The sequence below is a fragment of the Ambystoma mexicanum genome, chromosome 3p, assembly GCF_040938575.1.
Source record: "Ambystoma mexicanum isolate Mex_15411 chromosome 3p, UKY_AmexF1_1, whole genome shotgun sequence".
In the NCBI taxonomy this organism is placed as follows: Eukaryota; Metazoa; Chordata; class Amphibia; order Caudata; family Ambystomatidae; genus Ambystoma; species Ambystoma mexicanum.
This window is the reverse complement of record NC_090925.1, coordinates 912,949,773-912,973,795: the sequence shown is the minus strand read 5'-3', so window position 1 is coordinate 912,973,795 and position 24,023 is coordinate 912,949,773. Positions and strand designations below refer to the sequence as shown.

Here is a 24,023-nt window from a genome sequence, read left to right as displayed (position 1 = left end):
AGAGTTAGTGTTGGACAATGCACACTCTGTGTAACAGTAACACAAACTGCTCCCTTGGGTGTGAGATGGTGGTTTCTTACTGTTTGGATTCCATGGACAGTGCTAATCCTGACTATTCCTAGTGAGGTGGAGGTGGAGGTGAGACATATACTAATGTAGCGCACCCTATTCTTGAGGAGTTTCTCTTTAACAACGTTGCATGCTGCATACCAATGGAGTGCAGTGCATGTCTTCTAAATGTAGCTTGATAGCCTGGCCCCCCTAGCTCTGCATGTTTTAATGATATTAAAATCCTTGTAAAGTGATGTAAAACTTTTTGCCACTTACAAGATAAACCTGATACAGTGGAAGTTGCTAGAGGATATTGTATGGGTTGGGATTACCTAGACGTCTGGAAGGGGACCTGCAGTGAGTGTCTCGCATATTTCCATTCAATTTGTTATCCATTTTCAGTTTTTACCATTTATTCAAGTATGTAATTTATATTTTAAAAAAAATCAACTTTTCTTAAAAATGAAGCATTTATTCTTTAGACATAGGGATTCCTTGAGTTGTCCAGTGCATTTCGGTCTTGTAGATCATCTTCGGGGACCAATTTCTATAAAACATAACAAAACGCAGTTTGTAAGGGGTTTGGCCATATTGTAATCATATCACATTTTGGTGCATTTATATATGAGCTGTAATCACCTGCCTGCATTTTCTAATGCTCCTTTATATGCTTCATATTGTCGTGTTTCTTGGCACTGGTGGGCTATTATGAGATCTGCATCTTAGACCACTGCAACTCGTTGGTGATCTAGAATTAACTTTTTTAATATATTCCATAATACATTAATTTGAATACTTTGTGTATATAAGGTGTGCTCCCAGATCAATTGCCACTTCCTGTTGTCCTATAGATATACCTGGCGAGAAAAGTGGGGGGTTTGGTAAGTAGTTGGGATCCAAATTAAACATTGGTCTACAAGCACATACATTAAGGACACTATACACTTCCTTAATATATTAAACACCCTTGATGTAAGAAATCAGGACGTCTTGTTCACAGCAGATGTAAGAAGCCTCAACAACTCTATACCATAGGACCAGGGACACAAAGCTGTTGAATGGTTACGACAGAAAGTCAATGAATTAAAAGCATCCAAAGAATTTCTCATGATGTTGCTGGACTTTATATCTCAGAATTCCTACCTAAGGTACAAGAAACAGCATTACATCCAAGTATCGGGGACATTCATGTGTGCCACTGTGGCACCCAGTTATGCAAACACTTTCATGCACACATTTGAGACAGAACACAAACTTGAACACCTCATCTGGCGCAAACTATGTCAAATAATGGGGCAGATACATAGATAACGTCTTCTGACAATGGTCAGGGACTGAAGAGGACTTTGCACTTTTTCAAAGCTTTTCCAGTCTTGTTTGATTTACAAATTCCAGTAATTTTTAATCCCTGTATCCTATTGATTTTAACTTTAATTGATCAGTATTTGGCTAGTACGCAGTCTTGTGTACAAGGAACAGCTGTATGCGATTGTATTTGAATTAGGGACATTCTGTAGCCTTGAAAACTACCTCTGGTCGAAACACGAGTCTTGTAGGTTGAGAAATTAAGAAGGGAGAATTCTAATCCCATGTAATGGTTTGTTCAGTTGAAGTTCATGTCGGGGTTCAATCGTGTGATGATTTTTAACAAATAGATGATGAATAATAAATACAGATTTACATATCACAGGTATAGAGCATCATTTTTCTCGTGAATTTATTGATTAGGCGCAGTGTCACAGTCACTTTTTAGAGACTAATATTCTGATCAGGGTCTGAGCCTGGGTACGGCTCTGTGCTACTGAGATTGCAGCCAACCGTATTTTCACTCTAATCAATCAGAGTAAATTTAGAAAATGTTATTGTCCAAGCACACCAGGGACACAGTTACCCAATACATTTCCATATTCGATTTTTAACTTCTGCGACTGTTTCTGATTTATTATTTTTTATTTCTTCACCTGGGTCAACCCCTTATTGCTTTGCTTCTTTTTGCTCTTTTGGCAGATATTCATCTTGAGCATGACATGGACCAATATCTGCATCAAGGCTATCCTTGTCCATGAGCGTAGCTTATACGTTTCTTTTTGCCCATCAGCTAATTCCGACCCTCTTTGATCTCTTTCTTGACTGCCATCTACCAGTTCCAATTCTACATGTTGTATCCCTTCCTGCTCGCTCAACTGTAGGCCTCTTGTTGTCGCAGCATCCACATTCTTTACAACCCACCCCCCGTACCAGGAGTAAGGTTGGTCTGGGCTTAGACCTCCACTACTGCTTCCCTTCAGCTGTTAATTGCCCTGCCGGATGTACTAACTAATGGCCGTTGGCCCATGTGGATGTCTCTATCACGTTCCCCACTACGGGGCTTTTGATTCGAAGAGCCCTCTCCCTTTTTCTTGGTGGAAAATTAAGCTTTATTGGCATTTCAAGTATAACGATACAAACTTTGAATGAGCCCTGCTCCATTGCATCAGGCCACCAACATTAACTCCTATCTCATAGGCTTGCATGGATGACTTGGTCCGTGGGCTAGAGTCAGTGAATGCAGATCATGCAACATTCAACAGTTGAACCCCTAAACCTTTTCCGCCTACACACCCCTCCCCTTGCAGCCCACATATCCTACCTCCCATAGGCTCCCCTTCACAGCGACAACCGTTCCCCCAGCAAAACACCTCGAGGCCCCCAGGCCAGTTGCACCATCATTCCACATTCAGTCTGCAATTCACCAGAAGTTGTCCCCTCGAAGTCCCTCTTGGAGCTGTGCGATCAGGGACTTAGGGGCCCCATTCCATCGAGGCCCGCAGCCTATCACTTCGCGGCCCGTCACCTCTCCACCGCTTTTCGCTGTCCATATTTCTCAAAAAGGGCACCCATTTGCCCTCGATGTAAGTTCGGGACTCATCGAGCAGATGTGTGAAGTACTCCATATCATATGTGGCTCGCACCTTGGTCACCCACTCCCTTTCAGTTGGCATTCTCAGACTTTTCCACAACTTGGCAAGGCAGCATCGAGCTGCCACCAACATTACCCCTACCATATGCCCATCTCCGCCCTCATCCGCCTCCAGCATCACCCAAAAGTGGAACAACCACAGAGAGAGTTTCTTGTTGATCCCATTAACCCCTTTAATCCACAACAGAACTTCCCTCCAATACGATTGTACCCTTCCACAGCCCCACCACATGTGGCCATAGTCCCTCTTACCCCCCCCCCACATTTCCAACAACGCAGGTCATATCGCCTGCACATCTTTGCCAACACATCCGGCGGGTAATGCCACAGATGCAGGACTTTTACGGCCTGGTGCCTATATTGGAAGTTGTCGACCTTGTCACACTTTTGCATATCGATGCCTTTTCCATAGGACATCGTCGATCTCCTTCCCTAAGTGCCGGCCCCATCTAATCCTGGCTGGAAGTGGGTATCTGGGTCTGCTAGCAGTATCCCCTTATAGAGTTGGGCTATGAGGCCCCTGGAACCTGTCCTCGTGAGCAGGAGTCTCTCGAAATCCATCAACCCCCTCCGCAGGTTCTCCCCTTATCTACCCTCCAGTAGGACTCCTTTCAACTTTAGATAGCGAAATATGGACAGAGTGCCTATCTGCAATCAGTCTGTTAACCTCGCTATTGTGATGAACGCCCTGCCCCCTCTTCCCACATTTGGGCTGCTCTGCACAACCCCACCCTGTACCACAATTGGAACGCCAGTAGTTCTTCAATTCCATCTCGGAGTGGCGCTGCCCATATGCAACTCAGGGGGGATGGCCATGTAGACAGCCACCTGTTCTCCCCTCCATGCCTCCACAGAGTCCACAGGACTTCCTGGATTGGGTGACTTAACATCCTCCTCGGGATACACGATCAGGGAATCCACAGCCATTCTCCGAGGGGGACAGGCGACGGGACCGTCTTATCCGACGGTATCCATTGCTTTTTCGAACATGGGTCCAGATGGTCCACCAGGACCTGAAGCTGGGCTGCTTTATAGTAGGTCGGGAGATCCGGTAAACCAACCCCACTTTCCTCTTTCGGCAAGATCAATGTCCTGTATGCAATTCTGTGTTTGGTACCCGCTCACCGAATTTCAGCACAGCCACAGCCAAAGGATTTTGGGACCACCACCGGGAGAATCTGGAAGAGGAACAGGAATGTGGGTAATACCACAATTTTTATGCACTTCAAACGCACCATCGATGAGAGCCCCATCCTGCCCCACCGCACTGTTGACCATAACAGTAGATAGTTCCCTGCATAGAGATCCCCAGTTTGTTTGTACGCATGTGTTCCCAAATACCAAAAGTGCTCCTCCTGTACACGAAACGAGAGCCCCTTCACATCCTCTATTTCTGACAGTCCCCCAACCAACGGGGCTACTGACTTGTCAAAGTTAAATTTGAAACCTGACAGTCTTCCATATCGCTCCAGGTTGTCCATAAGGCGCGGTAACGATTGCATCGGATCTGCGATGTAGAATAGGGCGTCATCTGCAAAGAGACTAATCTTGTACATTAGCCCTGCAATCGTCACCTCCTTAATTCCTTCATCTTTCCGTACATCTCTGGCCCACGGCTCCATAACTAACATGTAAAGCAACAGAGAAAGTAAACATCCCTGTCATGTGCCTCGTTGTAGCTGAAATGGCTGCAAGATGTTCCCATTTACCACCACCCTGGCTGTTGGTTTTCGAATATAGGGCTGCGATCCACTGCCTCTATCTCCCACCCAGACCTACTGCTGAATGGCCTTCTCCCATGAAGGCCCAGTTTATCCTGTCAAACTCCTTCTTTGCATCTAATTCCAACAGTAGGGCGCCCTTTCTTACCACCTATGGGGAGGTGAGAGTGTGAAGCGCCTTCCGCATAGTGTCAGCTCCCTGCCTATGCAGTATAAATCCTGCTTGGTCTGCGTGCATCAGCCCAGGAAGATAAGACGCCAGGTGGGATGCCAGCACACTAGTGAGGATTGTGACGTCCACATTTGATAGTGAGATAGGTCTGTACGAGGGACTCCTGGTTGGGTCCTTACCCGGCTTCGGGATTACCATAATCGGAGCTTGGAGGAATGTTGATGGGATGGACCCCTCCCCCCGTTATGGAGTTATAAAATTTGGCCTGGGGTGCTGCCAGCAGATCTTGATACTGCTTGTAAAAATCTGTAGTGAACCCGTCCTCCCCTGGGGCTTTGCCAACCATTAGCTTGCAAATCGCCAGCAACACCTCCTCCCTCGTCATCTCTCTGTCCAATGCTTCCCTTTCCGCCAATGTCATTCTGGGAAGCTGCACAGCCTCTAGGTAGCTACAGAGTTGCTCACGCCCTACTCCCCCCGAGTCGGAATAGAGCTCCTGGTAGTACTCCGCAAACTGGGATGGGATTTCCTCCCCCTTCTCCACTGTTAGGGAGAATTCTCAGAAATGTGCTAATTCCTCTCTACCTTAGAGACCCCCAGCAACTTTGAGGACAGATTTTTAACCTTGGTAGAGTGAGGCCCTTTTTCCCACTCTCTCATGTATTTTTAATGTGATTTGAACACTGTTTCTTTTGGTTGTGGAGTCTGACGAACTCCATAGGCATCATCTTTTACATTGTGTCACACATCACCTTCAGTGCAGTGACACAGTGAAGACTTTCAGATTTCCCCACGGTTTAAATACCTTCTCTTGGATAAACTACTGTTTCCAAGAGCAGTGAAGTTAAATTGACTTTACTTGCACGTTCTTTCTAGACCCAGCACACACTATCTTGCAATAGGGTGCTGGAGGGGTTACTTAGTATCCCCTTTGTCTAGCTTCTCATGTAACTTTATGTTAGCCTTTCCTCGATGAATGGCTGGTAGCAGTGGTTTACTTTTAACTACCGTGGTGTGCTTTATCCGCGGGCTGCGTTCACAGCTGCAGTAAAGCACCCAAGGGTGCCATTTTTGTCAAAATGGCCCGGTCTTCTTTTTTCACAATTTCTTTGTGCAAAGGTCCTCCTTGAGATTTACTCTGCGCGCCAAGCCAGGTTTGGTCCCTTTGTTTGTTTTGTCTTAGGCAGGATTCATGAGAAACTCCCCCGTGCTTAATCTCTCAGGAGGCAGGAATGCACTCCTAGGTAATTGGCTAGCTGGCTGTCCGGCAAGGACAGCCACCCTGCTTGGTGACTGACAGCTAGGCTGGAATGAATGGGAGAAACCTGCATGAAAGGCGAGGTTTTCTGGCTTGGAAGGCAGAGTCGACCACTGGACGAAGGAATCCGAAGAAGAACTTGGAAGAGATGCCTGCTGCAACTCCTGGATCATTGGTTTTCCCGGTGAAGCCCTGCTGCTGTGCTGAAGCTCCGAAATCTCCTCGAATAGAGAAGGCCTGCAAGAATGACTTCTGCCCTTGAGTTGGTGGGACCAATCTACTCCAAAGTATGCCGCCTGGACATCCTCTCGGAACTGGTATAATTTCCACTGCCGTTGCTGCTGTAAACTGTAGAGCCAGGGAGAGGAACACCAGATTGTGTGCCTTGCTTTAAAGTTGGCCAAGAGCTCCAGGAAGATCTTCCGGACTCCCAGGAAGCAGGACTGACCGAGCCTGAGCCACCTCAACAGAGTGCTTGACCGCAGATGCAAAGAAAGCCCATCTTGACAGCCGAGAGTCTGCGGTGTTGATATTTGCTTGGACGCAAGGAGCTGAAACCGTGAAGTGCCACTGAATAGAAGTTGTTCCTTTTCTGTCGCCGACCGCCCCGTTGCAGTGCAGGAGTCCTCCAGACGTCCTTCCTCTTGTCCCCACGACCGCGGCCCAGATACACAGGATCTCGGGCCCGGTCTTTGTGTCAGGCAGCTCAGGCGGCTGCTTGACGTCACTCAGCCTCTAGGGGGCACTGCGCAGCGGTGCTCTCTTTGAGTCCTGATTTATGTGTTACTGAACTGAGTAGTGAGCACTGCTGGCCTTTGCCCTCAGGTCAGCAGCAAAGTGCACTGCAATTGACTCATGCAATTAGCAGCAACATTTGTTTGTTGCTTTTAAACTCCAGGGCCCCAGTGGCGCTGGCGCCAGGCCGCCAGCCAGGCCCATGGGCACACGTGCGGCGTGTGCCCCTCAGGCTATGTGCGCGTCTGCGCACTGATAGCTTGGGGCTGGCTGGCTCTGGCTGCCTGGTTTTGTCAGCCCCCGCGGACCCGCCAAAAACAGGAGCGAGCGAGTGTGGATGCACATGACAAGACATGCTGCATCACAGGTAAGTAACAGTACTGTTACTACTGTACTACTGTGTTGGGGGCTTGGGGAGTTGGGGCGGGCGTCACACCAATACATTTTTTTGCTGCATTTATCATGCAATATGTGGCTCGATGGGCAATCAGTGCGATTGTTGCTGCACAAAAGAAATCACACGTTTCTGGATCTATGCAGTCACATCAAACTTTAGCCTGCCAGAGTTATTTCTGAGATGTCTGATGAGTGTTAATGGCTTAATAATTACTGTAGAAAAATGGCTAATGGTTTAATAAAATGTCTAAGCCAAGTGTGCCATCAGCCAATTGATTATTATCTGTACCTTTCACGGATGTCCTGTTAAAAACAAGCATTGCCAAAGCCATTAGTTGGGGCTTATGTATAGGAATCATAAAAATGGGGGAATTTGCCAGCAATGCTATCGTATGTCCAAGTAATCAAATTGTGTTCCACCTGTTGCAATCTTATGTCCAGGTAGCATCATAATATCAGTGCCTAGAAAATGCCTAAACAAAGGCCCAAACTGTTGGTTGTTTTTCTTTTTGGGGCTGTACTCACTGAAAAAAAGCCCATGGCGCCTTTATTGTTTAAAACGTTAATACCCCTCGTCTACTGATAGATAGTTTCTACCCACCCTCTGACTATGGTTTTCAGAGTGCCCCCCCTTAAGTACACTACACGCCTGCCCTTCCAACCTGAATGCGCGAACATGATCGATGTGCAGCAATGGCCGCTGAAAAGGATGCAGTGAAAACAAGATAGTGTAAAGAGGCCCTGACTACCTCATGAACAACTTTGAAAAGGGAAGAAGGCAGATGATAGGCGTTAACGGGGAGGGATAATGAGACAGGGCAAGGAAGGTGTGCCTGCAAGCGTGATGCTGTGCTGTTTGTGGGGAGGTTTGAATTCTGGAATGGTGACCATGTACCTAATTTCGAGAGGGATTGAGTTCAAGTGGTATGGAGCAAGGTGGGTGGTGGACAGTGAGATTAAATGGTGCATTGGAGCAAGGAGCACAGGGGGTGAGTGTCCGGCGAAAGAACTAGCCGGAACTGCACTGGCCACCTGGCCACCCTCTGATCTCGGGCCCAGGTCCGACCCTTGTTAGTAGCCAGCGTCACACACCTGCACTGCCGTCCTGGTAACCTCCGCACTTACGGACTGTTTCTGTATCCCTACAGTCCCCCCTACAAGCCCTTGACACCTGATGTCTGCACTTTCCCATGCAGTCCTACTAGCTGGCCGTTACTTATTGTTATCTTTTCCTATGTACTGCACTGTCCCTGACACCTGGCTTAGTAAGATCGTAGTCTGTCCTCCTTTTGTTGCCCTCCTTTGCCTCGTCGCGCCTTGAAACACTTATGTATAGGCGCGTTATAAATGCCATATCGTATCATATCATATCAAGTAGATAGGGGAAGCCCCTGGATAGTGTGGCAGGTCAAAAAGAGGAGACAAACCTGGTTTCTGCTACAGTCTAAATGCTAATTCAATATCTGTGCAGAATCCTGGAAGCATACATTAACAACTGTTAATGTGATGGTCCAATGCTGAGGACGTGCCGGTAATTAGTATGCGGAATGCTATAATTCTGCAACTAAATGATTGTTTCTCCTTTTTCTCTCACCTTGTCTGACAAAGAAAGGAATCTGAAAAAAAATGCCCTGTTAAAGCAGAAACTCTTAGCAAACAGAAGTGTCTCTATTGCAGTAACTGATATTGCACAGCGGCTCATGAACATCTCTTTATTCCTTAAACAGAGTGATTTTCCAATTCCCCGGTGTGGGAAAGCGTGGCGTAAAAGTAAGGCATAAGGATTTTACCTTTTATGCCCGCCAGATTCTCCTTCAAATGCCCCCAAGTCCTCCATATTAAGGGCCTAATTCACAGAGCTTTTTCCAGTGGGGTTTTGCCATTATAAAAAGCTTCTGTGAATTAGGCCCAAGTCTAAAAAAACAGTTGTTTACAGCATCCGTGTAAGGCAGCGAAACAAGCGACCTTAGTCACCACCATACATGTATGCCTTTTGAAATACACCTTTTGCTCTAATACTGCAATAGTACAACTGTTTTAGCACCAACTTTTGCTTAAAAAAATCCTACCTGCTCAGAGCCGGAGATACTCATAACATTGAAGCAGATTACAACACAGGAGGGTCAAATTTGCAAAAAATAAGCAATGTCAGCACCCAGAACCAGGTACACATGGAGCAAATTAGGGCCGCTGACCAGCACACAAACCACAGTTCAAATATAGTACCGGTTTTTAAGTGCCAAGACAGCAGGAGCATGTATATCCCTCCAACTGAGACAGCTAGGAAGAGCCCTCATCCAGGCACAGCTGACCCAGTAGCAGCATCCCACACCCTGTGCAGTCCATCAACCTGCACTGCAGTCCCTGCCCCAGATAGTCCATCACCCTGTACCCTCGCCCCTACCTGCAAAAGTTCACAAGCCTGCACCCCGGCCCTGATGCCAGGCAGTCAGTACCCATAAGCCTGCACCCCAAATACCCACCCCTAAAAGCCCACCAGCCTGCACTCTAGCGCTGAACCCAGGCACTGCAGCCACCACCTGAGGCGCCCATCAGCCTGTACCCCAGCCCACATAACAGCAGCACAAGGACAAGAGGACGGGTAGGAGAGATTGAAGGCCCTAAACACCAAGGGTGTGCAGGCCCAGACTGTCCTATATCACCATCACTCACCAGCAGGTCCTTGCCACCCGGGTGCTGTATTAATGGAACAACATGCCTGACAGTCTGACGGCCGCAATGAAACACCTTGTGAAGGCCTTGTAAAGCCCTCACCCAGAAAGAGTTTAATTAAGATGGGTCTGCATGTGCTGAGGCACAGTCCTCCTGCTATATTCACCCCCTCCTCCCTTTTTTAGTTTTGGCCATTACGCCACCTATAAGCCAAGCCTATTGCGTTCAAGTACAGCATGGAAAAATGGCATACAGGGAGGGGGCACACATCTTGTCAGTGTTTGGACCATCCTGTTGACTGGCCATGCTAATCCTTATGGCTATTCCCACCCACTTCCTGCTCCTCCCATCCCAAAGCACAATCCTGGGATCTCTTTGAGCTAACTTGATCATTATCAAACTTTGTGCTTTAAGTGCCTGCTGGTGTTTTTTCAAAGCAGTCAACTGAGTTCAATTCTAAATGGGCCACTCTTTAGAAGCGCTATGCATGTCGTTCACTGAAGGCCTGTTAAAAACCAGCATTGGCAAAACCAACTCTTGGCTTGTGTGGAAGTATTACACACCATTGATGTCTAGTTCATACCGCTGCAGCAGTGCCTCACCAATGCCAAAACAGTTGGCTTTGCCAATACTCTATGCCTTTCATCCCATTTTGCTCATGTCTGTCCCTTTGGATGGTAAGGGGCATGACCAAAAGCAAGCTTTTATTTATTTATTGGACATTTGTATGGCGCCTATACAGTAGGAAGTGTTTCCAGTCGCCACAACGCAGTGGGCATAGGTGGAAAACAACTGTCCTATGCCTTGTGACATTCGGAGCGGGCAAGTGCGGTATCGGGGAGAAGGGCAGGAAAAAGGGATAGTATAGGGGTAGGGAGCCCAGGGGGCTGGGCAAGTGCGAAGGTGTTCCCATGAGGGCTAGTGCCAGGGGTAGGGTGATAATGCGACGGGGCAGCCTCAGAAGGCTAATCAGGGAAGGGAGCCTGAGGGCAAGTGCTGGTATGAAGGGGTGAGTAGGGGAGACTGGACGAGGGATGAGCCTGGCGAGATTCATTTGGGACACATGCATCCTGATGTAGCGGCAGGAGGAGACTAGGAAGGTCTTTAGGAGCATCCAGAACTTGGAGAGCCGGATCAAGACAGATTGACAGGGAGGCTCCTGCGGAAGAGATCTCTTCTCCCCCCCGCACACACACACACACACGCTCTGCTTGGAAGAAAAACATCTGCTCTGCCGAGTTGGACCTAGAGAGGACTGGAGATCTTAAGCAGGGATGCTGATGTTTCTATGGAAATGTGTGTGGGGGGGTGTCTTTGATAAATGCGATATGTCAGTTTGAAAGTATTGTATTTGGTTATACTCTGTGCTTTGTGGTTGGAACGCCCTCAGTGACGTAGTCAATGTTATGTTACTTGGCATTTATATAGCGCTCTATATAGCATTGGTATGACCTCAAAGCGCTGGTAGGTTGAATGCCCTCGGGAACCGCAGTTCTGGTCAGAGAGAGATTGTGTCGTATGGTGCGTGGGTGCACCAGATAGCTGCAGCTGATGTAATTGCTGGGTGGTCGCTGAATCCTATCGTTTGGTGTGGTGCTAGTGTATGCATTTTCTATTGCATTTGTATTTCTATGTGGTTCTTAATGAAGTACCCTATTTACAACACTTGTAACACATTTTTTGGTTGTCATTTGTTAGGGGTCGGGGGTGGGGGGCGCACCATCGATGCTTTCCGCCTGGGGTGCAATCTGGTGTAAGACCGGCCCTGCAGGATCTGCAGAGCTGCACAGGAACAGAAGCCAGCCAAAGCCCTTTTCTTCTAACCAAACGTACTGTAAAATCTAAGAGAACTTACCTCTTGTTGTGTAACCTCACTTGTTCTCAGTTGAGACTTGTCTTGGTTGCTTCTGTAGAGTTGCTATCAGCTTCTTTACCTCACAAGCCTGATCAGCTTGTGGCCCTGCCTTGATTTCTTCTTTTCTACAAAGACTTCTAAAACATTTTTGAAGACTTGTGTGCTTCAGCTCACCATGACTTTTGTCCAATTGACTTTGGCCTGGCCTGGCTCCCTGAATAACTCTTCTTCCCTCTGACTCTGTGTTTGGCCCTCCTTCCAGGAAGGGGTTAATTTACTTTGCATTGGGGGTTACCAAATGTACTTACCTGCTTCAGGATATTTGTGAGCTCTTGTTTTTTTCTAATAATCTGTGTTGGTGTGCCATGCCAAAAGGGTACTTACTGATTTAGAAATATCAAGAGTGTGTATTTTTGAGTGTATTTGTGTCTTACTAGTATATTGCCCCTTCTGAAGAAGGCTTACTCAAACTGACTGTTAAATACATTAATAATTGTTTAATCAAGAAATCTTGTGTGTAAGTGTTTATTTGAATACTTGGCACTGTGAATCTCTGTGTAACTCCCCTACAGCTCATATTGGCCCCTCTTGAGATAAGCCTAGCTGCTCAACACGCTACCAACCTGTGCAGTACAGACTTATACCAAAGGTTAGACTCCTATTCCCAGGAGGTCAGGGTTGTTGTAGTGCACTCAAAGGGTACTGCATACAAACTTGCCTAACATCCACCATGACCCCACTTGCTTTCCAAACCCCATCAACCCCCCTGACAACCCTATCACCTCTCACTCTATTCACCAAGAAGGTCCCTGCCGTTCCTCCATGCTCGTTATATTTCTGCCACGTGTACCTCATCCGTTTGACCACCTCCCCTATGGAGATCAAGTGTAGTTCCTGCCGCTAATCTCTCATGTGCCCCAGGAGTTTACCCCTATCCGCATCCTTCTGGGCCATCTGGGCTCTCCGCGCTTTCATTCTCCCCCCACCCCCAAGCCTGGTTTCGACTAGCTCCTCTCACTTTTCTTTTGTGCCCCCTGAGCGATAAGCAATCCCCTAAATGTCGCTTTGGCGGCCTCCCACACCATGGCCATGTCCACCTCCCCATTGTCAGTTATTGTGAAGTACGCCCCTATCTCCTTTCCTAGAAAGTTGTGGAACACTCAGTCCCTTACCAAGGTGTTGTTGCATCTCTAGCGTGTTTGCCGTCTCAGTGGGTCCTCTGTCTTCCATTCCCCAACCCACAATTCATGGTCCGACCACAGGATTACCCCCGCTCTGTACTTCCTCCCTCAGCTCCTGTGGTACCAACAGCTTATCTACCCTGGTATAGGATTGGTGTGTGTGTGTGGTGGGAGGGGAGGAGAATGTGTAACCTCCCGGCCCTGCGTGATGCTCCTGCTACACATCCACCCAATAATAATCCTGCAAGAGATGTCTTAAATCCGCCTTTTCTTTGGTCCCCACTCTCTGCCTGTCCCGCTTTAGTGACCAACAGTCCCTTGCTGGATCACCCACTAAATTGAAGTCCTCTCCCAAAACCGTGATCCCTTCAGCCTAGCTCTCCAAAATCCCAAATATCCTGCCAAGGAACTTCATCTGTCCTAAATTGGGCGCATACACCGCGGCTAGTGTGTACTGTACACCCTCACGGAAACCCATTATCCCCAAAGACCAGCCCCCGAAACCCTTTTTAATCTGCGTCACCACCAACCGGAATGTTTTGGCCGTTAAAATACCTACTTGCGGTCTTTATGGGAAGCCCAGTATGTCTTACCAATAGCCCTACCTTTAAAGGGGACTCTGCATCTCGTGACGTGACCCTCCGGTTAGGCTAATAACCTCATCAAGCCAGTCGAGTTCGCCTCAGGTGGCCTCCCCCCGTGAGGGCGGGGTGTTGAGCCTCTGGAACTTCTTGGCGCCCTGAATCCTATATCATCCACAAGGTGTCCCCAGCCCCCCTGCTCCAATGGCCTGGCTGGGTCCCTTCCAGGTCCTTCGCTTCATCCCCATCCGGTCCACACCCCAAAAGTTCCTCCATGGTCCGCTTGACGTCATCATCCGTTACTACCTTGTGTCTCTCGCCTTCCAATTCAAAGTTAAGCACGAAAGGATAACCCCACCTGTACTGTACTTTACCCCCTTCTCTCAGAGCCATCTGGTCAAGTGACCAGGGACCAAATGTTTTAGCACCGTAGAAGCGCTTGGGCTGTGAGGTCCTGAAAAATTGGCACCTTGGAACCCTCATATTCAATGTGTCCCCCCCTACGTCTGGCCTTCTCCAGAACCAAAAGGTGTGGGGTGGTACTAGGCAATTATGTAAACATCAATATCTAGATGTAACTCTGGGAAATTGCGTAACAAACTACAGAACAGATCAAAAATGTAGGCTATCCTGATTTTTGTACTCGGTCTTCTAGTGTATAGATCCCAGACCTGTCCACGCATCTGTACTCTGCTAGTCCCTATAGTTCAGGGCACATAAAAACAGGTTTATACTGGAGTCCAAAGCACCGTGAAGTGGGTGCGTGCTGTACTGAAAACTGAACAGTAGTCGATTAGGTTTTGGTAACAAATAGTGGGAACAGATGAGTACTGTTTGCCTAGACTGTAACCTAGAAATCGAAAGTCATTTTTTTGTTCCCATGAAAAGAAAATCTCTGAAATAAAGTCAATTTTCAGACCATGACTGCCAATTTGAAACGCATATTCGATATAGTAAAATTCAGACAATGACTTACAATTGAAACATGAAAAATGTATAATAGAAATACACAAATGGTCCAATAGAAAAAGAAAAATATATTACTACAAGACAATACTTTTTGAAATTGAGTAAAACCACTTCCAAGGTATAGTAACTTCCCTCCCTTATCATGATAATCTTGCATCCTAGCAAGGACAGAACGCGCCCCCTAGCTCCACCACCTGCCCAATGAACTCTGTCCATGGGTACCGTGTCGCCCTCCTTGGAGCCAAGGACCATCTCCAGAATCTCCTGTATCTTGCGCTCCAATCCAGCCGCGGGCTGCCCCTCCTTTTCCCGCAGGCCAAAGATGCACAGTTTATTGCACCTTTCTCTGTTCTCAATATCCTCCACCTTGAGCCATAATTCCTCCTCGTGCCTTTCAACTTCTTGGAGGCGAGCCCCCACCCGAGTCTCGAGGACCACAGACGAGGTTTGATTTGCCTCCAGGCCCTCCATTTTATCCTCCAGGGTTATCACTCTCGCCGAGAGATCTGCTACTTTCGCACCAATATCAGTTCTCATACCCGATATTTCTTCCAGAATCACCTGAATATCATTCTTTATGGTGCCAATTTCTGTGGTAAATGGATGGGAGCCCACCATCCCCCTTCACTTTCACCATCTCTATTTCAGAGTACTGATATTGTTGGAGTGCCACTTTCCAGCTCTTCCAGATGGTATCAAGCGCCAGAAGACCGCCGTCCACCTATCCTCAGGCCACCTGTCTTGTATTTGCTCATGCACAGCCACCAGAGCCGCCAAGTTTGGGGATTCCTCCCTACTCCACCCCCCACTCCAAATCCGTACTCCGGGGTCCCCTCAAGACTCCTGGGGGGGCCTGCGGCAGCTCCTCCGCCACTCAACTCCTCACTGAATAAGTTGCACACTTATGCCGGGGGCGTGCACCCGTGGGATGCCATTTTTCGGTACCCGCTTTGCACTCCACTGTCGGCCTCCTATCTATGGCGTGGAGGGAGCACTCCGTCTGCCCAGGCCAGTCACTCAATGCTTCGCCTTGGTCCTAGATCTCTCTCCCGTAGTGGCACCCCCGCTACATCACTAGAGCTCTCCACACAATAGTCTACCCCCTGTTACAGGGAGTTCCTGTTCTGGCCGGTCTCCTCTCCCTCGATGGGCCTCTGTCCCCACACTGCACTGTCAGGTTGCACCTCTCTAGTCCACTGCCTTTCCTGGTCTCATGGGCACAGCCAGCCTCTCACTGGGCCCCCTTCCTCCAAGCAAAGTCAATGGGCCTCATTACGACCCTGGCGGTAGCCGAGCCAGTAAAAAACAGCATGGCTGCCGCCAGGGTCGTTTTTTTTTCCGGCACATGGCAATGGGGAATTACCAGGGCATTACAGCCCTGGTGGTCCCAGTAATTCCCCATAGCCAGGCGCTGAGAAAAATGACTCCCCATTCCCATTCGAGTCCCATAGGACTCAATGGGAATGGGGAGGACGGATGCACTGGCACCGTTAATAACTTAATAACGGTGCCGGTGCATCAATCAAGGTCTGCGAGCGGGTGCCTTTCCGCCCGTCAGGGATACCTGGCGGGCGGAAAGGCACCCGCTCGCAAAACTCCGATTATGCCGGTCCAACAACAATGGTGCCGGTAGCTTACCGGCACCATTGTTACCGGACTAGCATACTCTTAATGAGGCCCAATGTGTGGGAGCAACTGGCTTTGCCTCCACGCCGTGTTCTCTTCCTCTCTGATGGCCAGAACAATCACACTGAGTGAGGGGAGGAATTCTACACCGGTGGCCTCCTCCTCAGCTCTCCACAGCAGAGACGAAACGCTGCCATCCAGCCTCCCTTGCGGGGGGCAGGGTAGAGGGAGCACCGGTCCCCACCGGGTATAACCCTTCTGTGCCACACAATGTCCCAGGTTGCTCAGTCCGCCGCGGCCTCCTCCTCAGCAAGGACGTCACACTGCCATCAGGCCTCCCTCGCAGGGGGGCAGTGCTGAAGGAGCGCTGGCCCCGGGCTTGCCACCCACCTTCAGCATTGGGCGGGGGGGGCATTATCTGCTGTCCTAAAGCTCCTTCCAGCTGCTTCTCGGATCTTCCGGTGTCCTGGTCTCTGCTGGCTATGGCCCCTCTGTGCCATACGGTGTCCCAGACCGCTCTGCCCGCTGCCTGCCTCGTGTCTCCCGGCCTACCCTCTGGGAGCGACTTTCACCACAATACGGGGTCGGCGTTGGCTCAGATCACTCCCATCTGCTGTGGCATGTCATCCACCTGTCTCCCCTTTTCTCCAAGCCAAACAATATCAAGATAGGGTCCAATACGAACTGGACTCCTCCCACATCTTTAATCCACCGAGGATCGAGGACCAGTATGCCAGTAATCTGCAGTGTCACCACATCCATGCCAACATTGGGGATTTACCGTGGGGAACATCTTGGATAACCGCTTAGGGTTATACTGCCATCGATGTAATAATTTCACACCGTGTAGCTTGTATCTGCAGGAGATCGAGGTTTTGAAGGCTCTCCGATACATTTGTTGCCAGAGATGCTCATCTAATTCTGTACCCAAGTCCCTTTCCCATCTGTGGCGCAACCCTTGCACCGCCTCCACCTTAGACTCTAGTAAGGCTCCATAAAGGCGCGATATAAGGCCCTCCATCTCCTTATGTCCATCTAGGACTCTTTCCACTGGTGTGAGGTCCCTCTGAATATATTCCTTCCATATTGCGGCTGTAAAGATCCCTTTTAACCTAAGGTAGAGGAACACTGAGAGTTTACCTATATCCAGAGCTGCCTCCAGTTCCTGAATGCTCACAGATTTCCCATTCCTCCACAGCTGCCCCACCCTAGAGAGCCCGCCCTCAAACCACATTTGATACTTTGAGACCTCTTGTGTAGCATCCTGGACCGGGGGTGCCCATATATGGCTCATCAGTGAGGGCCACGATGTGACCCATCACCTTTTTCCACCCATGCTTAGCACCTCCCAGTGGACCCCCAGAAATGGGTTTTCACAGATTCTCCTCGAGAGCCTCCCCCTCGGGACCCAGAGCCATTCTCCCACTGTTGCTGGAACCATATGTTGGTTTTCCAGGTATACCCATTGTCTCTCAGGGTCCTCCCCCAGGTGTGAGACCACTGCTCTAAGTTGAGCTGCCCTATAATACACCCATGAGGTGAGGGTCTGGGAGTCTCACGCCCCCTCGATCCTTCGGCAGTATTAGCGTCTCGTATCCGACCTTGGGTTTCTGATCCTGCCACAAGAACCGCAGGATCCGTGATTTAGCCTCTATTACGTGTGCCTCAGGAGCACGGACCGGGAGCATTTGGAAAAGGAATAATACTCTTGGGAGGAGGTTAATTTTTATAGCATTCAATCTCCCCATCCACGACAGCTGTCTCTTACCCCAGTATGCCATCTCCGTGAACAGTTTATCGAAGAGGGGAGGGTAGTTTGCTTCACCCAGGTCTTCCCCCGGCCTAACTATCTTGACTCCCAGGTATTTAATACTATCCATCTGTATCTGCAGCCCCAATAGCTCCAGTGTCCTATTCTGCTCAGGGTCCCCTTGGGTGATAGGAAAATCACTGATTTGTCTTCATTAACTCTGAACCTAGAGTACTCCGTGTATTCCTCAATTATCGCTAGTGCTGCGGGTACTGATCCCACTGGATTCTCCAGATTAACAACAGATTGTCTGCATAGAAACCCAATTTAAACTCCCTTGCGTCCACCTTAATGTCTTCCACCATTGGGGCCCTCCTCAGCCGTTCCGCCAGAATTTCCATCGTAAGTGTCAATAGGAGGGGCGAGAGAGGGCAGCCCTGTCTGGTCCCCCTCTGCAGTTTAAATGCCCTAGATAGCCGCCCGTTCACTGTCACTTTTGCCATTGGGTCCATGTAAAGCGCTCGTATCACCTTTGTTATCCAATCTCCCAGCCCAAATTTCTGCAGGGCCCCCATCAGGAACCTCCAATCCACCCGATCGAAAGCTTTTTCAGCATCCAGAGCTATTAATATGGGATTCCCCTTTCCCCTTGCTGTGGCCTCCATCAGGTGTAGTGTCTTTCGTATTGTATCCACACCTTGTCAACCTTGAATGAATCCAACCTGACCCGAATGGACTAATTTGGGCATAAGGCTCTCCATACGGGTAGCGATTATTCTGGTGAAAATCTTAGTGTCCACATTAAGCAGTGAGATGGGACGGTAGGACTTGCAGCTTTCGGGGTCCCTACCCTCCTTAGGAGCACTGTAATTGGAGCCCTTCCAAATGATGGGGGAGCCTTCCCTTTGTCCAGGATGTGGTTAAACAACTTGGCCATATGTTGTGCCAAAGACCTTGCAAAGCTCTTGTAGAACCCCGCCGTATATCTGTCATCTCCTGGGGCCTTCCCTAACTTCAGTCCCGCTATTGCTTCCAAAACTTCCTCCCGAGTAACCATCCATTGCATTCCCACCCTATCCTTGTCCTGCAAACTAGGAAGGGGCACTGTCCCATATGTCCATGTAATTCCTCATCGGTCTTCTACCCCTCTTTCCCATAGAGCTTCTCATAAAAGGCGGCAAATTCCTCGGCTACCTCCTCTGGGCAGAATTGCAGCCCACCCACTGAGTCCCAGAGCCCTGTGACCCACCTCTCTGCCCGTTGGCCCCTTAGTCTGGCTGCCAGTAGAGCATCACTCTTATCTGCCTTTTCGTAATAACGTTGTTTCAGGAATTGCAGGCTGGCAATTACCCTCCCCATCTCCATTTCCCACAGTTCCTGCCTCGTCTCTCTCGCCACCTCCCGGTCACCCCTTATCTCCTCATCTGCCTCTAGGTTCAGGATCTCACCTCTTAGTTTCTCATCTTGCAGAGTCCTGATTCTCTTTTTGGCTGCCTCTTCCCTGATAATGAGGCCCCTCCATGTTGCCTTGCCCGCGTCCCAGGTCATTCCCAATTTTACCTCCCCCGTATCGTTCAAGGTAAAGAATTCATCTATCGCCTCTTGCATTTCTTTCACGAAAACTACATCCTTCGATAGGTTGTCATTACAGCGCCACAGAGATTCCCTGGGTCTCAAATCTGTCAATACAATTCCCATAATCCCAATTCCTATAATCACCATGTCGTGGTCCGACCAGCTAACCGGTGAATGTCCGCTAAAAGTAACCCTATTGGCGTGTCTCTGTTCCAGAAACCAGTAATCAATTTGGGTTTGTGACCCATGGGCTGGGGAGAAAAAGGTGTAGCCCCTCTCTGTGGATGACCTTCCCTCCACACATTCACCAGTTCCTGGTCCCGCATATAGCCCAGCAGACCCCCATCTTTTCGCCCGACCTCAGTCTCTACCAGGTCGTGCCCTCCACTGTGATCCATTGTTCGATCCACCCACATGTTTAAATCCCCTCCCATCAACAATAGGCCCTTTGCCTGATTGAGAATCTCCCCCATGGCGTCATGCAGAAATTGCTTCTGCCCTGTATTGGGGCGGTACAGTACTGCCATAGTTAATTGCACCCCTTCCAGGGATCCCGTGACAAGTAGTGCTCTCCCATCCTCCCTTCTCCAGATCAGGGGGCTCATCAACTTCACCCTTTGGTTAAGTATGATACCCACTACCCCCTTCTTAGCCTGTCCCAAAACCCAAAATGTCTGGCCCACCTGTGCCCATGGGATGCGACTCTCTTCCCCTAGCTGAAACCGTGTCTTTTGCACCAATAACAAATCAAGGTCTCTATTTCGCATCTCTCTCCCTAGCATTTAGCGCTTGGAGGGAGAGTTCAGTCCCTTAACATTCAAGGTTCCCATCCTAAGAGCCTCAGCCTGGCCCCTCCCTTCAGGCCTCACCATTTGGGCCTGTAATCCCCCCTCCTGCCCCCCGGGTTCTTCTGTGGAGGGGTATTAAGCTTTTTTAATTTCCTGCCCCCCTGCATTTTCTTCTTCCCACTCTGTGGGCCTTCCGGCCCTCGACTATGCATCTGCGTCCCTGTCGACCTCTCTTGGTCTCCGCTACGGTCCTCGCCCTTGAGAACCTGTAGAACCTGCTGTGCTTCTTGTCCACTAGTCGCTCTGTAGTCGGCCTCACCCTTTTCAAAGGGCAATGCAAACTGGAAGGACCAACAATATCTTATGCCTTTTCCGGTTAACCATTGTGTGAGGGGGCGGCAGTCTCTGCGGAAGGATATGGTAAGTGCCAACAAGTCCTGGAACATCCTAATAGTATCTCCTTCATACTTAAAGCTTCCCAGCCGCTTGGCTTTCCCCAAAACTTCCATCTTCTCCCGAAATCTCAGAAAACGGACCACTATTGATCTTGGGCCCTTTCCTCCTACGCCGTCTCCTCTCTGTGCCCTTTCCAGTTGCACCTCCTTCCCTCCTTCCAGGGCGAACAGTTGATTGATCAGTCCTTGTACCTTCCTCCCTACTTCCGCGGCCGATTCTCCTTTCTGCTCTCTGACCCCTAGAATGCTTAGGTTGTTCCGACGTTCCCTGTTCTCCAAATCGTCCATTTTCAAAATGATTTCTTCCTCATGCATTTCCAGGTCTGTCAGGTGCCCTTCATACTTCAAGTCCAGGAGGTCCGCCTGTAGCTGGTTGTCTCCATGCCTTCCATTTTGTCCTCTAGCTTGTCCACTCGGCCCTATAGATCACATATAGAGGCTTGAATGTCTGTCCGTATTGCCTTCATTTCGTGGAGGATGTCTTTGAGGTCGTCACTGGTCAGGGCTGAGGTGCTGAGCTTGACCCTGCTGCCACCCCTGCCTGTGTTGGTTGGTTTCCTTCCCCACTGTTGGTCTGGCTTCTCTTGAAGCATTGGAGGGACTGCAATACCACTTGTATCACCCTTCTGTGTCCTGATGGGCTCTGATCTTCTTCCATTGTGACTTCCGAACGGGTCTCGTAGGGTTCGCTTCCAGAGCGGCCCACCCTCGCCCTGGTTTGCCTGCACCGGGCGTCCTCGACAGCACTGCCACTCCTCTGTGTCTCGGTTAGACCACCGGGTGCCTTGCTGACTGTATTCACCACCCCCCTGTCCTGAACCTCAGACGGGGGTTCCTGGCTCAGTGTGACTCCTTTCTGTGTGCCTCATGCCTCGGCTCTAGACTGCTGGCTCCCCGGGCCTCGTAGCATCCTTCCCCCTTCCAGGTTCTAGACTATGTCATCAACGTCCAGCTCCACTCTCAGGTTGTACCTCACTGCACCTAGGAATTCAGAGCACTTCCAGTGAGGGCAGAGTCCCCCCTTTTGTGTGGGTGCTGTGTGTCAGGGCGAGGGCCAGAGGAGCGCTCCCACTCTTTCGATCTGGTCTCTGACTTCCCGCCGTACCCCACCAGGTCCTGTGCTTCAATTAGGAACCACAGTACCTCCTTGGCTCCTCCTCAGTGTCACTGTGGGTTCTACTCTTCTGAGTGGCTTCTGGGAGCGTCAGGTCCTCTAATCCCCTATACCCATGGCTTTGTTGCCCCGTCAACCCCCCAGGGGTCTTTACTCCTGTTTGCCTCCCTTTCCTTGGGGGTAGGCTCTCACACTATGCACAGTATGCCCTGAACAACAGGCCTCCACTCTACTGGCCCAACTCCAGGACTTTACACCTCCATTTAGCTGTGCTCAGAGACCTTTGGGCTCCCCCTGGGAGCCCCGCTAGGATGGCACCCCTCCAAGACAAATGGTCAGATGATTCGTGCAGCGTGGGGGGTGACCTCTCCGTCGCGGGTGCTGGCTGCTCCCTCGCGTCCTTTTCCTCCATGCGGATCTCCATTCAAACCCCTCCTCCCTTATGCGGTCTCTCTTAATAGTGGCCCAGGGTCCACAGGCATCCATCCTCGTTTCCGAGTCCTCACAGTCTGCGGAGGTCAACTGTAGTGTCGTGGCCCTTATGGACACCGCTCGACCACAGCCGGTAAGTTATCAGGGAGGTGGGTGGGCCGTATTGCTGCAACCCTTCTTATTTTATTCACTCCACGTGAAGCCGGGAACGAAGCGGAGCTCCGCACGTAAGTGAAATTCTCCCTGCACCTCCTCCGCCCTCCTCCTCACCTGGTGCTCGACGGTAGGTCCGCTTCTCCAGGTGGCGTTTTCTGTTAGGTCGCAGTGGCAATCCGGTTCACCCTGCGTGTCCTGGTCCCGGCCCGTGCCACTGTTGCTCCTCCTCTCCTCTTGAGTCCCTTGCCTTCCTCCTTCAAAGGTCCTGGTGCAATTCACAGACCAGGCGGCAGCAGTACTCTGGCCCCAGCGAGTGGTGGGCTCCGGATCCACAACGCTCTCCTTTTCATGTCTCCCTTCTGTGGAGGCTCCAGGTTCCCACCTAAGGCGCGCATATGGATTTCACTGCTCCTAGTCCTCTGAGCCTATGGGGGCCTCCCCGTTGTCCCTCCTTTCACTGCCCCCAAGGCTGGGGGGGGTTTGTCTGCTGTTGCTGCTACACCCATGACCCGGGGGGTCTGAAAGCTGCACTTTGTGGCTATCACCCCCACGGGGGGAGCACAATACGGTTCTGTCTAACAGTGTTCGGACGGAGCTGCAGCTTCACGTGGCCATTGCGGTCCACGCCCCCTGGTGTTCTCCGGAATGGCATCTTTTGACAACGCAAATTTTAAATTGGATGGTGTCAATATTTTTCGAGGAGATGCAATGCATTTGTCTGATGTTGTAAATTAGATTTTTCTTTTAAATATCCAAAATGCACATAAATATTTTTTGTGAACGCGTGAAATATGTTAGGATGGATTTATTAGTAGTCGTAGTAAATAAAAAAGAAAAGCATAAAAAATAGTAGTTTTTGTGTTCAGTAGAACATTTGTTTGTGCAGTATATATAAACCCTCAAAAAAAATAAAAAAGGTTCTTTTAAGAGCCACCATTTCTGAATGAGAAACAAGTTAATTGATTTTAATTCCCCCACTCCACGGTTGGAATTTTCCAGATGTCTGCAGACTCTTGTACTGTCCACGGACTATACAGACTGAAAAATGTCCTGTGATTTTTATTTTTAGTTAGATTTTTTAACTGAAATGTGGGTCCTAAAGGAACCTTTTTGCCTCTTTCTGGCTTGTATATTCCTTTTGAATGTTCTTTATTTTTTTATTTTTTTAACGAAAGCAAGGAGGTAAGGTGGGGGGAAGGGAAGGGGCACCAACCACATATACAGAGGGGCATGTGGACAGGGGAAGATGTGGGGCATGCCTTACATTTAAGGTAGGTGGCAGTGTTTCTCGATTTCCTTGACCGCGGCTCGAAGGCACTCTGAAACTGCTCACCCCTGCAGAATAGTGTGTCACAGTACAAACAGAGTATTGTGACTTTCAAAAGATATGGGTCAACAGTGTTCTGTAAGGCATGCGGGCAGCCGGTGGGTTCCTCTGCCCACAGGAGTAGCCTGTGTGGTGGTAGGAGCGGTTAAAGGAAATTGAGGAGCCTACTTCTCCCTGAGAAAGGAAATGCCTTTCTTAGAACGCCTGTGGTGTTGCATGGAGGTGGTCACAAATGAATACCGGCCAGGT

The 24,023-nt window shown here is 49.5% G+C and overlaps 1 protein-coding gene across 2 annotated transcripts in view; it reads left to right on the top strand.

Annotated features, from left to right (window-relative positions):
- SPNS1 (SPNS lysolipid transporter 1, lysophospholipid) overlaps positions 1–24,023 on the top strand; it is an 824,969-nt gene that overhangs the window by 83,068 nt on the left and 717,878 nt on the right. The window lies entirely within an intron of this gene.